Consider the following 14,669-nt stretch of genomic DNA (forward strand, 5'->3'; position numbering starts at 1 on the left):
AATACATATAAATATACATATAATTGATATTAATATAAAAATGACTAAAAAACTAAAACGAAATGTTTCCCTGCGAACCCTCATTCATATGAGCTCACTTTGTTGTGGTATTGACAAACTGATATGTTATGATGACCTCATACACGTTTTAGAATTCATGAAATTCATATAAAATGTAAAAGTTTCACCTTCTGTAACTGTGTTAACAATAGTTGGATTTCCTTCAAACTTTCCAAAGTTACCTCCACCAAATTATGTACCACTGCCAAATTATGTACTTCTAGCAGGAACGTAAGGGGCTTTCCGGCTAAGTTTCTAAAATATGCTAATATACTATTATTAACTTTATTTATGCAGATATCGGAAGGGGATGTATTTTGAGGTCTAGATTTCGTTTACATATACCACTGTGATCTTTTCAGATTTCTCGGTAGGATAGGTTCTAAGAACGAGACCTGTTACACTTTTTGAGGATCATATTTTGAGCCCTCACTCCTCTACATTTGACCTGATATCAAATATGGAACCAGTTTTGAAAAGCACAAATTGAGTCCTTTCATTTGATGTCCCACACAGGCACATTGTGTGAAAAAAATGCACCCTCCTTTCGCATGAATGGGGAGCCCTCCCTTAAACTCAGTGTAAATCCACAGACCAAATGTTCTCGCCAACTTCCGTGACAATCGCAAGCAAGCCTAAACAATCAAGCGGAGAACGGCCGGTGGACACACAGACTTATCCCAGACATAAGTATCTGGACTATGCGGACCCACGTTGAGACGAGTTACGATCTGATTCAGTTCTTAACCGGACACGGTGGGTACAGGAAGTACCTCTAGGTTCGTTCTCGATAATCGCCCAGTTCTCCTACTTGTGAGGGTGCAACCGAAGATGCAGAACACATTTTCTTCACCTGCCCAATTTGAAAGCACAAGGCGAAATTTTGAAACAGAGCTAAATACCCGTTTAACGGTGGAAACTCTGGTAAGGTACATGGTGCAATTAAATACAGCATAGGACGCGATAGTTGCACTGGTGAAACGGATCCACTACCAGTTAAATGAAGCAGACGCGCGGCGGAGGCATATAAGGGAAGATACTGCTTTTAACGCCACGGAAAGTGGTAAAAGCTCAAGTTGACTGAACAGCTAAGAGCTGAACCGCCCCGCGAAGCAACACCAGAATGGCGGTCTCGCGGGAAGAGCTTTTCCTAACCAGTTATTGGTGATGCGGATCACAGCTTCCTCCAATATTTTCGGCTTTATTCTCTCCATGCTATTATAGTATACGCCGCCGAAACGATCGCAAGTTTCGCAGATTTTGTCCTCGAATTTGAAATTTGCTTTTCCTTTTTGCGTCTTTGCTCTTCGGTCAACACTGCACTTTCCATGACACTTCCCAGCAACTTTCGTCCCTCCTTCGGAATTCCACCTGTTGTAACATATCGTTATTGACAGCTACTTTTACCTCTTTCTTGCTCGGTTTCGTTCCGATTTACCTGCTCTCGAATTTCACTAAATTTTTTCGAAGTTTCCAATCTGACTTCGCAAAAGTATACGCGATTTTTTCCTTTTTTTGTAGAAGCTACTTACACTCGACACAATTGGCAGATTCCTTTTTGCTTTACTCGAAGTCGATAATCACGATTTCAGCTATTTTTTGCAAACTGTGTTTAATTAAGAAGATTTTTTAAAATTTCACTTAACTGTTTTTCAGCTTGATAAATTTACAACCGTAGGAAAATTCTGTGAGGTCTTCTAATCCCTACGATATATAGAATTATCTGCTTTAACAGCGAAGAAACTGAAAAAATTCAAGGGACCATAACATAATTCTTGAATTATGTCGACAATCCTTATGACACTTGGCTGTTCTCCCACGCAACCATGGAACTTAGCCAAATGGTTTTATATTTGGATTGGGGTTACAAAGAAGATAGATATTATACGTACAGAAAGCCATCAGCCTAATGAGTTATCGTACCAAAATTTGTTTACTTGGACAGTGATTCTTCTGACAATGATGGCATCCAATATATTTTATTATACCCCACATATCGCAACTCCAAACTCTGGTAGAAGAACCACCTCAATGATAATACTATGTTGAAGGTGTCCTGCATACTATTCCACCGGATTGAAATATGGAAGCAATGCGACAGTTTTCATCAGCTCTTGCCTGCAATATGTTATAAGGTACTTTGGCCTGACACAATAACAAATAAGGGAGTATACCGATGTACTGAACATATACCCATGAACGTCTTGATAATAATGATAATACCGGATTCGTCAAACTTTGAGGAAGGGCGACGATTCCATTATTTGCTTCGCTATCCAGCGGAATCCCATGATAGTCAATCAGTTGGTTGCCTTAGAACTACATTGTACAGAACAGTAGAGGGGAAGTGCAATTTGGGGCGTATGGATTTTAAATTCAAATCATATTAAGATTTGACGATTATACATAACATTGAAGTTTTCCTATGAAAGCTGCCTTTTTTTCTTCAACGTTCCCACAGATCGAATCGCCCTTAGTTTTCAAGATTATTTTTGCCTCTAGAGCAGTCTTCTCGTCTCATGTTTGGTTCTCTTGTAGGCCCTTTTTCGCCAGGGGTCTAAAGTCGTCTATGCCTAGCTATTTTCAGTACAAATGTGGTTGTCACCAGTGAAATTCGAACTACGACTTTCTGTTGTGACACCTTGGTACTCCAACCACGAACTCATCCGGTTCCAATTAGATAAGGGCCTTCAAGTATGTTACAGCACTTCATTCAGGACTGTAACTTTATATTACAAGATTATAGTACCCTATAGGAGACAATGTGTTCAGTATTGCGCTCGAACGAGATTATTACCCGGATCAGAATCCGGAAGAAACAAGGGGAAATTGCTGAAAGTCATATTTGGAGAATAGGGTGATCTGAATTTGATTTAAAGAAGTCGAGTACCTACCATCGCACTTCATGACAAATTGCTTTTGTTTTGTTCATTGGTGCTTGACACTGAACCGCTGTGTAAAAGCCAAAAATTATCAAAATCGGTTTACTACTTGTCTGTCCGTCCGTTTGTCTCTTTGTCCGTCACACCTATTATCTTAGAAACGGTTACTACTAATGGTACGAAATTTGTTAAAAGGGCGGGACCTGTGAATCCCCTTGCATGCAGTAAGTAATATAGTTCCGCATTGAGTTTATGGGGAGACTGGGTCCTCATACATGCAGAAGCTGGTGTATAATTTTTTCACCGAGCATAGTCGTGTGCGGTATCAAATGAAAGGTGTCGATTACGAGTTTTCAATAACGATATTAGTTTTGACATTGATTACAAAGTTACTTTAACGACCCGTTCTAAGAAACTGCCCAATCCATATATCTAAAAGCAATTACTATGGCCCTGCCACATATAATAGTATCTACATCAATAATGATTATGGTAGTTATCTATTAGAAATTGAATGGGACTGGGAAGTTTGTCCTGGAATTACCAATTTTCTGTAAAAAAGACTATACCATAGTGCACGATAATACAAAATTTGGTGGAAATCGCACTATTACTAACAGAAATATAATAGGTCAAAGTTGTCACTTATGTGCATTTTTTGCGTTCTAAGACTTTGAATGTCGAAGAAACTATGGAAAGATTGTCAGTATGATACTAAAATGAATAATCTAACAAACTAAATGCAGAAAGATTACGATTTGTGGGTACAAAGGGGAAAATGGTCACTCAAAAGGTTTATATAATCGGGTTTGTATACACACGAGGAAGTGATTGAAACTAGAATCGAAATATTTTGAGACTTCAATAGAATTATCCGTCATGAGACAACTTCATTTTGAAATTGATACTGTTACTAATCTAGAATGACCTGAATCTATGAGAACATGGTTTATATAATCATTATTTTTCACACAACATTTCCTAATGCTTCAAAAGATACTCCAGAACTGAAGGATATCCAAACGAATCAAATTTACTTTCAATTCCTATCATCCCATCTGCCTATCCGAACCTTCAAACGCGTCGTTGTATCTAATTCACATTGACTAGACTACTACAAAGTTGCCCATGGATTGTCGCGGCAAACTTAGAAAAGTGAGTAATTAATCTGAAAGTGTTCATTGATTGAATACTTGAGCACAAGCACCACGAACCTGAGTTAACTCGTCAAACGGCTCTTCACCTTATTTTTGCCGAGTTATTCGCCTTTTCATCTTCGATGTCGTAAGGTTGATCAGATCATCTTGTTTGGGTTACGTCCCCATGCGAACAGGCGTACACACGAGCGTTCAGCAAATCCTTCGTTTTCCCTTAGTTTTAGTCATGCCTGAGTGGAGGTACTCGTATGAATGGGCCGCAGACTACGAAGATTAATTCATGACATTTCACTAAAATGGCTCGTCACTGTGTGTCACGTTATCACAATTAATTAGCATAGGAGCAGCATTATCGCTATAGACTGTGGTCATCTTACCTATAATTTGATTCACCTTGTTCATAGATTTAAAGATAGTGCGTGGAGCGTATCATTGTCGCCGTCATAGCTGCAATTTCCAACGACAGCCAGCAGATAGGCTCCAGTTAAGACATTAATTAATTGACTGAAATTTTATGTTCTAAGGGTTTTAGGATTAGGATTGTTTGGATCGTGAGATTTGAATGCTTAATCTCCGATTATAAGTATTCTGGAAAGTGGAAATCTTAGTTTTCTAATGGGAACTCCGATGACACGAATGAAAGGTCAAAGAAGTTAGTTTTTCAGGCTAGAGTAAGCTCAAAATGGCATAAAATCTTCTACTGACAATTCTCTAATTTACTGAATATCATAGTTAATCTCTATCCTCACAGAAATTGAATAATGTCAATTTAAATTTGACAGATGAAAAATTATGGCAAGACATCGAGTAGAATTCAGAAATTTTTTTTTTTAAATGTTGATATGAGCATTATGAAAACTTACCACATTTGATAAACATGAATCCAGTAAATGACCGCGTAAAACCTGGAATGACATAAAATAAAAATTATTGAGAATGGAACGATACTTAGAAGTTTTTAATACGTAAAGGATTTCTTTAAAAATGGAGGCTAATAGTATTACTCTAAGCTTTGAAAACCAATTTCAATATGTTCACACTAATGAGACGTAAATCACATAGTCTTCTCATGTTTTTTCTCATATAACCGTATCTTGTAACCTTGCAATTGTTGTAGTTTGAACAGGGCCTGCATTTTGTACGTTATGAATCAAGAATGTCTTTAAAAAGGACTTCAAAGTTCAAAACCAGAAAAAACGACTTGAACTTAGCTATTATCTTCAGTTCCCAAGTCCACTGCTGCTTATAACATGGTCATATAACCTCCATACCATAATGAAACATTGGTTTAGCTTTGAAACAGATATGTTACTCGGCCAGTTTCAGCATTAAGAACTTTATCTGACACAATCCAAATAATCAAGTAATTTTTCATCGATTTCCTATGACCCAGAAAACTATTAGTTTTCATTAGCATTTCTAACAGTCCTCACCAAGGAAGCTACTTCCAAAACCAATGGACTGATGACTACTATCATTTTCCTAAAAGCACGTCAAAAGCAAAATGTTCAAAAATAGGACCTCCTAAGGTCATACGGGAGTTTGAGGACGTAGAATATTCGTGAGGTGCGGAATAAATGTACCCAGGGTGAACAGAAGGGACATAATTCGGTATTTATTCTTTTGACGACATTGGAGAATCCTTGCTCATTATGTTTTCTCAATACCTAGCATTTAAATTTAGAGTGATTGTCAAACATGTAGTATTACGGCAACTACACACTTACATTCCAACGTACCATTCAAATCCATATCCAGGTTCGGACCTGACAGTTTCTAAAAAGTTACTGGAAAAGAAGTTTTATAAAGGAAATTAGGGCGATCACCAAAGTATTCCATTTCGAATTTGATGAAATGAAGTTAACCTCAGGTAAAAATCGGTGACTCATGACTGTTCAGTTCCGGCCACAGTTAAGTTCTGCTTTACCGAATTCGGTAAGGTGGCTAAGTTCTTTCACACATGAATGCGCTCTAAACTCGAAAATATGTATATATTTTATTTTTTTTACTTTTTTCTTCTTTTTCGAAAAATCCAGACTACTATATAGTCAAGGAAAGCATATCGCGTCGGCAACTTTATGATACCGTCGACGTATTTTCCAATTCTCTGTCAGGTTTCCTAAGAAGTTTATAATCTTCGGCAACTTTTATTCACTGACTGGTGTTGAGGCGGTTCAACTCTGATCCTTTGTAGAAGACTATAGATTACTGGAAATCGCATGTGTTACATAAACGAAAACTTTATCTGCAACCAGCCCTTAAGATATCAGATTCTATTCTATCTGGTTTTCTTGTAAGCTACCTATTGGAATACAATCCATATGGCGTTACGATTCCTTAATTGCGAACACTGCATTGTAAAGAACTATATGTTTGGGTATTATCGATGCCTTTTGTACGAAACCCAGCGCAGCTCTAGACCCATTACTCAATTTGCAGCCCTTATGAAGGTTTTGTGTAAAACAAAACCTTATTAAAATCGGTTTACTGTCCGTCTATCTGCCCGTCTGTCTGTCTGTCACACGCATTTTTCTTGGAGACGGTTGTAGCGATTGGCACAAAATTTTACAAAAAGTTGGGAGCTGAATTAAATCCTTTTACGTCGAATTTAAGGGGTGGTCCCCATACATGCAAAAGGCGAGTGTACAGTTTTTACACCAAATATGGTCATGTGGGGTATCAAATGAAAGGTCTCGGTTAGTGAAGCCCGTTCGTAGTTTTGACAATTGTTGGAACGGTGGGGAGTGCGGGGGTCGAAAGTGATCATTTCTTTAACGGGCCTATTCTTAGAAACTACTCAACTCAAAAATTTGAAAAAAAATCAAGAGGTTGTCATCATATGGTACCTAGGCTCCGAAATACCTTCCATGCCATTCTATTCTTATAATTTTTAGTAATTGGCTGCACAACCCCCCTTAGGTTCATCCTAATACCACGAAACTGCAGAAATATAGGCTATAAAATAGAGCATGATCCTAGCAAGTTTCGTGGAAATTATAATCGGTCAAAGTTGTCGTTTCTTTGAAAATTCAAGACTCTGAATGTCGATATCACCCGAAAGTAGATACTCTCACATAATATATGCATATATTACGTGCTATGTACCAATGAGGCAGGTAATGTGTTTTATCAGAGCGAAAATATGTAGCTCGTTCTTCAATCGATGCAATGACAATGGTCGTGGAATAATACGGTGGAGACGTTAAATGTTGAGAATGACTTGAATTCGGACTAACTGAATTGAATTAAGTACACTTTGGCCAAACCTATTACTTGACTTGAAAAATTGAGAGTTCCCTCTTGTCAAAACTTCACTGGTATGAGGCGGACAATAGGCCACAAGACTTCACTGTGACAGTAGGTGTTCCTCACGTATCAGAAAAGGTAGCGTTAATCCGTTTTACAGACTACCTGAGGGTGGTTGTTGTTTCGAAGCACATAGCGGACATAAAACTGAATCGAATTGAAACCATCCATTCCGTCATGCCATATTATAAATTGCATGAAAAATAATGCTGCATATACCCGGATTAGTGATTACGAGGTGCTGATAATTTATGCTAAGCTGAGCGTCAGTCCAACTGCTCATCGTACAAGTGGAAGGATCCATCGTGCAAGTGGAGGAATGGGCGGGAGCAGTGGATTGAATAGGAGGAAGACGAGATCGACCTATCACTGAGGGTATAGGGCAGCACCCAATTCAAGCTACTTATCCATCGCTAGGATGATCCATTCATATCGTCTAGCGACCGCAGTGCGCAACCTAAAGCAGAGAAAAAAGGCGAAACTTGTAGGAGCCAGAAGAATGTGTGGCTGGACATACTGAGGTCTTGTACACTGATGGCTCAAATACAAAATAGGGTTCTGGAGCTGGAGTCTACCTTTCGAATAGGACCAAGATGTAGTCTTCCCTTTTGGGGCAATATGCATTATGCAAAATTGAGGCTAAAATGTATACGATGCTAAGGGAGCAGCCTGACTCATTAACAAACTGTTAAAGTTCAGGACGCATCACAATCTGCAGTGATAGTCAAGCTGAGGACGTTGAGTAGTCCTTTGATCAACTCGAAAAAAGAGTCAAGAATATAGAAATCGATTAAACTCTTTCTAGATTCAATACGGTACAATTACTTCTTTCTGGTGACTGCTATGAGAAACCGGACTTCACGGAATATTTTCTGTGTGATTCGTCCGTGTAATGTACTCCTCTTGCAGCGGGTAGTGCCACACCCACGGAAATTCTGTTAAACATAAACATATCTGGGAAATTCCGTTAGACAGGGGAATCGAGTATAATGGATCTATATGGTCTGCTTAGATTCTTAGATTCTTCCTCAAACCTACACACACTCAAAAAAGCATGGGCTGAGACAAATATTTCCAGTAATGACACAAATAGAACATTTTAAGTAGGACCATCGACTGGATTGTCAGATCGAGGTAGAAAAAAAAAACAGAAGAATCACTCTACGGCTTCAAGGTTCCAAGCTTTCGTCAACATTTATCTGCATCACTACACTGGGGTACTTTAGACTGATATAATCGAATGGCTCGTAGTGTCCACTTGTCTAGTTATCCATAATTACCACCTTACCATAATATTTCCAAAGCTCAAGAGATGAATCAAAACAAATAAAAAGAGTTAACTTAGTGATTTTAAAATCCATCTCCATTTTGAATCTTAGGTTCCGATGTATTTTATTCAGGACTTCCAGCATCTCCTCCACCGCGTCTCCATGGAAAATGGTGTAAATGTCATGTACATAACTTGTCCGGATCTGTGGGAGCACGCCTTTGGAATGCAGATCATTGCTAGATTTAAGGATCATTAGAAAGAAAAAGGGGATCGCTTTTAATATCTACAGAAAGCCTACACATACGCAGCGAAGGATTCCGGAAAATTTGAAGCACTCCCTTTCACACAAAATGGCCCCTTTCCATGCAATGATCCACTGTTTGTTCACCGTGACCGTCAGTGCTGAAAGATTTAGGAAGGGAAAGGAGTATATCATGGACACCGGAGTGAAGAACAGTCTCTAACAGTATATTATTGAAAGACTTAAGCGACATCCCTCGTTAATAACTTTGAAGCTTCGTCGAGAAGTCGGGAAACCGGAAGCTGGACGCTTCAGGTATGTCAGGTTTCGTGTATTTCTTATATAAAGACATTTAAAGGCGCATTTGCCCTATTAGTACGTTGCTGGAAGCGAGACTTCCGGGCTGTGCAGAGTCCTTAATAAGGATGAGTCGGCCGGGCCGGAACCAGCAATTGGGGTGTCAGTAGCATTAGGTGATGCTGCTATCAAAAATTGGGAACAAGCTTCCCATAATGACAGGTGGCAAAGTCTTAATGCTGTCAGACACACTAAACTTTTCCTGTCAGAACCAAACAAACATAGTGCAAAATTTATCCTGTCGAAAAGCAGGAAAACTTGCAGAAATATTATGGGCATTCTGATTGGCCATAATTCGTAGGAATTTTCTGAGATGATACATGTCCATCCTGTAATGAGGAAGTGGAATCCACGGAACACTTTCTATGTGAGTGTCCCACCTATGGATCCATCAGACATCAGATTTTTGTTGCCGATATGCTCCAACTGAAGGGGTAGCACCACATCTACTAACTGAAAGCCTGCAATACATAAACGAATCGGGGATATTCCGTTAGACGGGGGAATCGAGCACAATAGACCACTAAGGTCTGAGTGGTCACAGGCTTTGCCACTCCCCCACCTCAAACAAACAGACAAACAGACTACCCCGTACTTATGTGTAGCGGAGATGAAAGTTCACTACCTAATGAAATACCGTCTGAACCTAGCGAATATGCACGCCTATTTACTTAAAGGAACGTTAGTAGGACATACAATAAGCCATTCGGCGGAAGCATGGTAGTATTACCTCCAAGTATAGAGTTGTTAGCTAGAAGTGAGCGCTTTAAAACGCTTCAAGCCGGATGCCGCGTTTGCTGTTTCAAGGACGCAGTATACAAACGTGAGCCAATAATTTTTGCTTCCAATTGCTTCTGGATTTACATTTGACCCCCCAGTGACTTTTGGGAGTCCAAAAAGAGGAGGATGCTTCAGAGAAAAAGATTTGGATCATAAGGTGTAATGATCACTTGCATTAGGGTGTTTTTTGAGGGACAGAACAAATCCTTCTATCAGGAACGTAGATGAATCTTTAGATAGATGAAACTATACTGAAGAATAAATCGAAATTTGAGGATAACAGCTGCTTGTTCATCCCTACATGGGAGAATTTTTGAACCATGTACTCTATGTACATAAATATTCTGTAGCTAAGATTAACAATAACGTCATAAAGAACTTGAAGGGTCCAACATTTTCAAACTTTGGAAGTGATTGCAATACGTCAAATGTTCACAGTAGTTTAAGGCTTTGTTTTGTGCTCCCGCAGTAAGATTAAATCCATTAAGGTTATTTAGCGCGAAATTCCCTGTGATTCCGAGTATACAACGCTGGGAACATTACAAACTTCAGGCATAACGCAATGTAAGCGGGAAAACAAAATACTCGAGGAATAAATGTCCTGAAATCAAATGCACCCTGGGAATAATACGGATATCAAATCCTTAATTGGCGTACTAATTAAAGCAGATACTTCTCTCCCATTTACAACGTGACAGTTACAACATAGTTGCATGTCCCAGTTCGTTTGTTATGAAACTGATACAAACAATCAACAATTGATTGCGACTGCACATAATCCGGAATGTATTTCACATGTCAACAAACCATTAAAATCCACGTAATGGATTTCAATAGTTCCCACCCAATATGAAGGTAGTAATATATCCGTCAAACAAAACTTCAGAAGCATCTAAAGTAGTGGAACGGCATCTTTTGCGTACTCCATTTCTCATAATTAAAACATCTCGATTTTGAATGCTCATAGAAATAAAAATCCAAAACAATGGAGTTTTCTTCACAATCTATGCATACTTTCCAAGCTATGGGAAAATTATGCAAGACGATATCTGAACGGAGGTGGATAGAACGAAGAGATTCGGACTAGAAAAAAGGAACAGCCGCGGTGGTAGCAACAAATAATGCAGAATGCGAGAAAAATTCAACATTTTCAAATGAACTAGATTCTAGCGACGACCATTGTGTTCGCAGTACAGTTTGTGTTGGGGAGCATCTTCTCAGGGTCCAGGCAGGAAACTCTATTGTTGCCTAGCTACAGATGGACATACCAAAGGCAAGGCGAAAGAAAGGACTGGAGGTTCTGGCAGAGAGTAATTTTTCAGAACATTATTCTGCAAATGAGAAACTGAGAAACGAGGTTAATAGAAAAACATTGTGGTAGGACTTGCAAACAGGAGTCAATTCAGAGAATGAACCCGCGGGAGATTCTTCAGTGCAAGACTAATTTTCTGTAGACTATTTTGGTGTTTGGTTTTCTGTGATTCGAGACAGGCAGCAGACAATGAAAGACTAAGGAAAGCCATTATAATGATGGTAGTTTCGCAGGCATAGGTGTGTACATAGTTTGTTGGAAAATTCAATTATTGAATGCAACAAATTCCCAGCATACACTCTACACTCTCCAGGTAAACTTCAAAGGTGAAATTCATAACAACTTCTTACAACAAAAAAAATACAGTAACCAACTAACGTACTATGGATCTACGTATGAATTCACGTATATTAAATGTATCTTCAGCCTCGCTTTATCTATTCTTCGTTACGATAGTTTGCTACAGTTCCCATTTTCTTCCTCCTTCAATAAGTATGTACGTGCTCATGGATGCAGATACAGGTAACTAGGAAAAGACTACCTACGAACATATGCGAAACAGACTTACAATGCATATTTTTTCGATGTTATTCTTGCCCGATATTTGCATTTCTACGTAGGAACGTAAGTTGTTATCGTTCTAATCCTACGGCCTTTCTCTTAGAGCAGAGTTTGCCTTCTACCTCTCGTTTATGCCCATCTTTTTATCGACTGGAATCTTCATGGGTGAAAGCACACACATGTGCTAAGTATTCCATGGATGATAGCCTACAGAGCCCATTCTTCAAAGTTGTTTACAATTATGGATGAATGATGAAAAATAAAATCTATACTTCTAAGGAGTTGATGGAGTAAGTAATAGTTTCTAAGTTGGAAAATGTGAAACGTGGAGTAATCTAGAAGTGTTTATGTGAAACTTCGAAATGGATGGCGCTGTTGATTTGCTTATAGCCATTTCAGATAAGTTCATTCCAAAGCAAAGTCAGGCAATCAATCATTCAATTTCCGATTAAACTCGAAAAATGCTTTAGCTTGGTTGCGTGCTTAATGAAGGACTTTGGAGCAAGCAAGGCATTCAACAGGATTTCATCAGAAAGAATGTATGTTCAGATTCTTAATGAGAAAAAGGTTGTAAGCTTTCAAAATAGCTGTTCAGATGCTATATTCGCAAATATCTTCATTTTATGCAGCAGTCTGGAACCATAGCAACGCATTTTTTATCTCTTCTATAGTATAGACGAGTATCTCTGTTGACTCATTTTGCAAGATATTTTTTAAATTGAATAAGATGTGAGACAGCTCGTACTTGCAAGGATTTGATTAGAGTGTTTCAGATGCAAAAAAGGCAAAGAAAATATTGTCAAAGATAATGGAGAATTATCAACTTTAAGGAAGAATAATTTAAATGGAAAATTATTCATGAAGAGGTTTTTAAACAAAAAGCAGATTGGAAATTTTTATTAAATTGGAAAATCTAATGAAAACCCGGAATGTGTGGTTGAATCCTTTTATACAGTTTCACCATATGCTGAAGCAGTTGTAATATCAATTCGAATAAAGAAAAACAACTCTTCCTCTCCTCACTTCTTTCCGAATCCTCCCTCAGTATCACAATTGTGGAAAGAAACAAATTCCAGAATATTTGAAGGATTAGTATTTTCATTCAAGAATAAACGCTCCCTACACTCCTGAGCTGCTGCCTTCTTGGTAGAGGCAGCTAGCATGATAGTATCATTCGCCCTATTTCCCTCTATAGAGTGTTGACCGACTATCGAATGTAATAAATGACGCCTTGCGGTAATGGATATAAAGATGTCGGGTTGGACCAGTCGCGTAAGACAATATGATAATATCCGAAATGAGGATACCAGCAAACGATCTGAGGTTGCATCGATTGTGGAAAAGTTTCTAGAGAGGTTCGGGGACATGTATGTATGTATGTAATGATCTGGACGAAAGTGGACGATTTAAATGTACATGTAAGTTAATCAAAAGTATACAACCATACGGAAGGACTTTCAACATTCCCTTCCTGATTTAAAAGATCCCTGCTGAAGATCTAATTGAACTAATGATTAGGAATCAAAGTTAAATATGTGGAATGCACTTGCCCATATTTTAAAAAGAAACTCACATTAAACATTTTAAAGAAAAATATAAGTATTGCCTGGTAAAGCTTCAACCCCATATCTAAACTCAACCCCAATTCTCTAGTGAAATGAAAATCGACAACCTTGAAAAGAATCTTGTCCGTCTCTTCAATCTTTTTTTTTAAGGATCCCCCGTTCCTTTTAATACTAATCCACGCTTCTAACTCGTCTCAACTTGATTTTGGTGCTAGATAGTCTAGATTTTAGACAAGGCAACGAAAGCGGATCTGGCGTCGTTAATGCATCTACCGACATCGGCACCACCGTCAGCAAAATCCACGCTTTATAATAATAAAAATAATCTTTGGCGCAATTGGATCAGGACCATGAAGTGTGTTAGAGCACTTCATTCAAGATGTAACGGTACACTACAATACACTGTAAGAAGCAACGTGGCCAGAATGGTTTTTTATGTTTATCTTCAGTCCAAACTTACTTGCCCCTTTTCTAAATTCAAAGCCATTTGTTGGAGACTCATGACCCAGGGTCTGTGACAGAATAGCCACTATTTTCTCTGTGGTATCCCTCGTGCGCAGAGCACTTCAGATACACTCGCTGTTCACGCTGTTGAAAGCTTTCTCGCAATGGATGAAGCTTAGGGAAGCGGATATTTGAACCCTGCGTTTTGTTCCAGAATGATTCGTATAGCGTTGATGCGATCAATGAGAGTAGCACTACAGCGGAAACCACTCTACATCGAGCTAGCTATTTAGGAGTCAACCCATTCTTTGCCGTTAGTGCCTCGTGGTAACTGCAGCCTGTATTACCATTACTACTATTAACAAAATTAACAATTAGTGTGCATGATCAAAGGACAGAGACCAGCAAAAGTTACAGTCGAACCGAAGCAGACGGAGCCGGCGGAGATCACCCCACAAAATGGGAATACTTCCAGAAACCCAAATCCAAAGCCTACAAGGCGGAATTCGATGGTAGGTAAGGCTGAAAGGGAGAAAACTGTCATCATGTGCTAGGGATAATATACCAGGGACACACATGGTGACAGTCTAATTTCATAAGACGAAAGTGAGGCTGACGGACGAATCACTGAACCCCTTTGTCGATCAAATTTCCGAAGCGACACAGAGGGGAAAGGTAAACTCCTTCCGATCTGGATGGCTAATCAATCCCTGGACGCAATCAAAAGCGACAAA

The 14,669-nt window shown here is 38.9% G+C and overlaps 1 protein-coding gene across 5 annotated transcripts in view; it reads right to left on the reverse strand.

Annotated features, from left to right (window-relative positions):
* LOC119657758 (band 4.1-like protein 4) overlaps positions 1-14,669 on the reverse strand; it is a 350,940-nt gene that overhangs the window by 284,009 nt on the left and 52,262 nt on the right. For all 5 annotated transcript variants that reach the window (XM_038064818.1, XM_038064816.1, XM_038064815.1 and 2 more), the window contains exon 2: positions 4,963-5,004. The gene's annotated coding sequence lies outside the window, so the exon portion shown is untranslated. The remainder of the gene's footprint in view (positions 1-4,962; positions 5,005-14,669) is intronic.

The sequence above is a fragment of the Hermetia illucens genome, chromosome 5 (genome assembly GCF_905115235.1).
Source record: "Hermetia illucens chromosome 5, iHerIll2.2.curated.20191125, whole genome shotgun sequence".
In the NCBI taxonomy this organism is placed as follows: domain Eukaryota; kingdom Metazoa; phylum Arthropoda; class Insecta; order Diptera; family Stratiomyidae; genus Hermetia; species Hermetia illucens.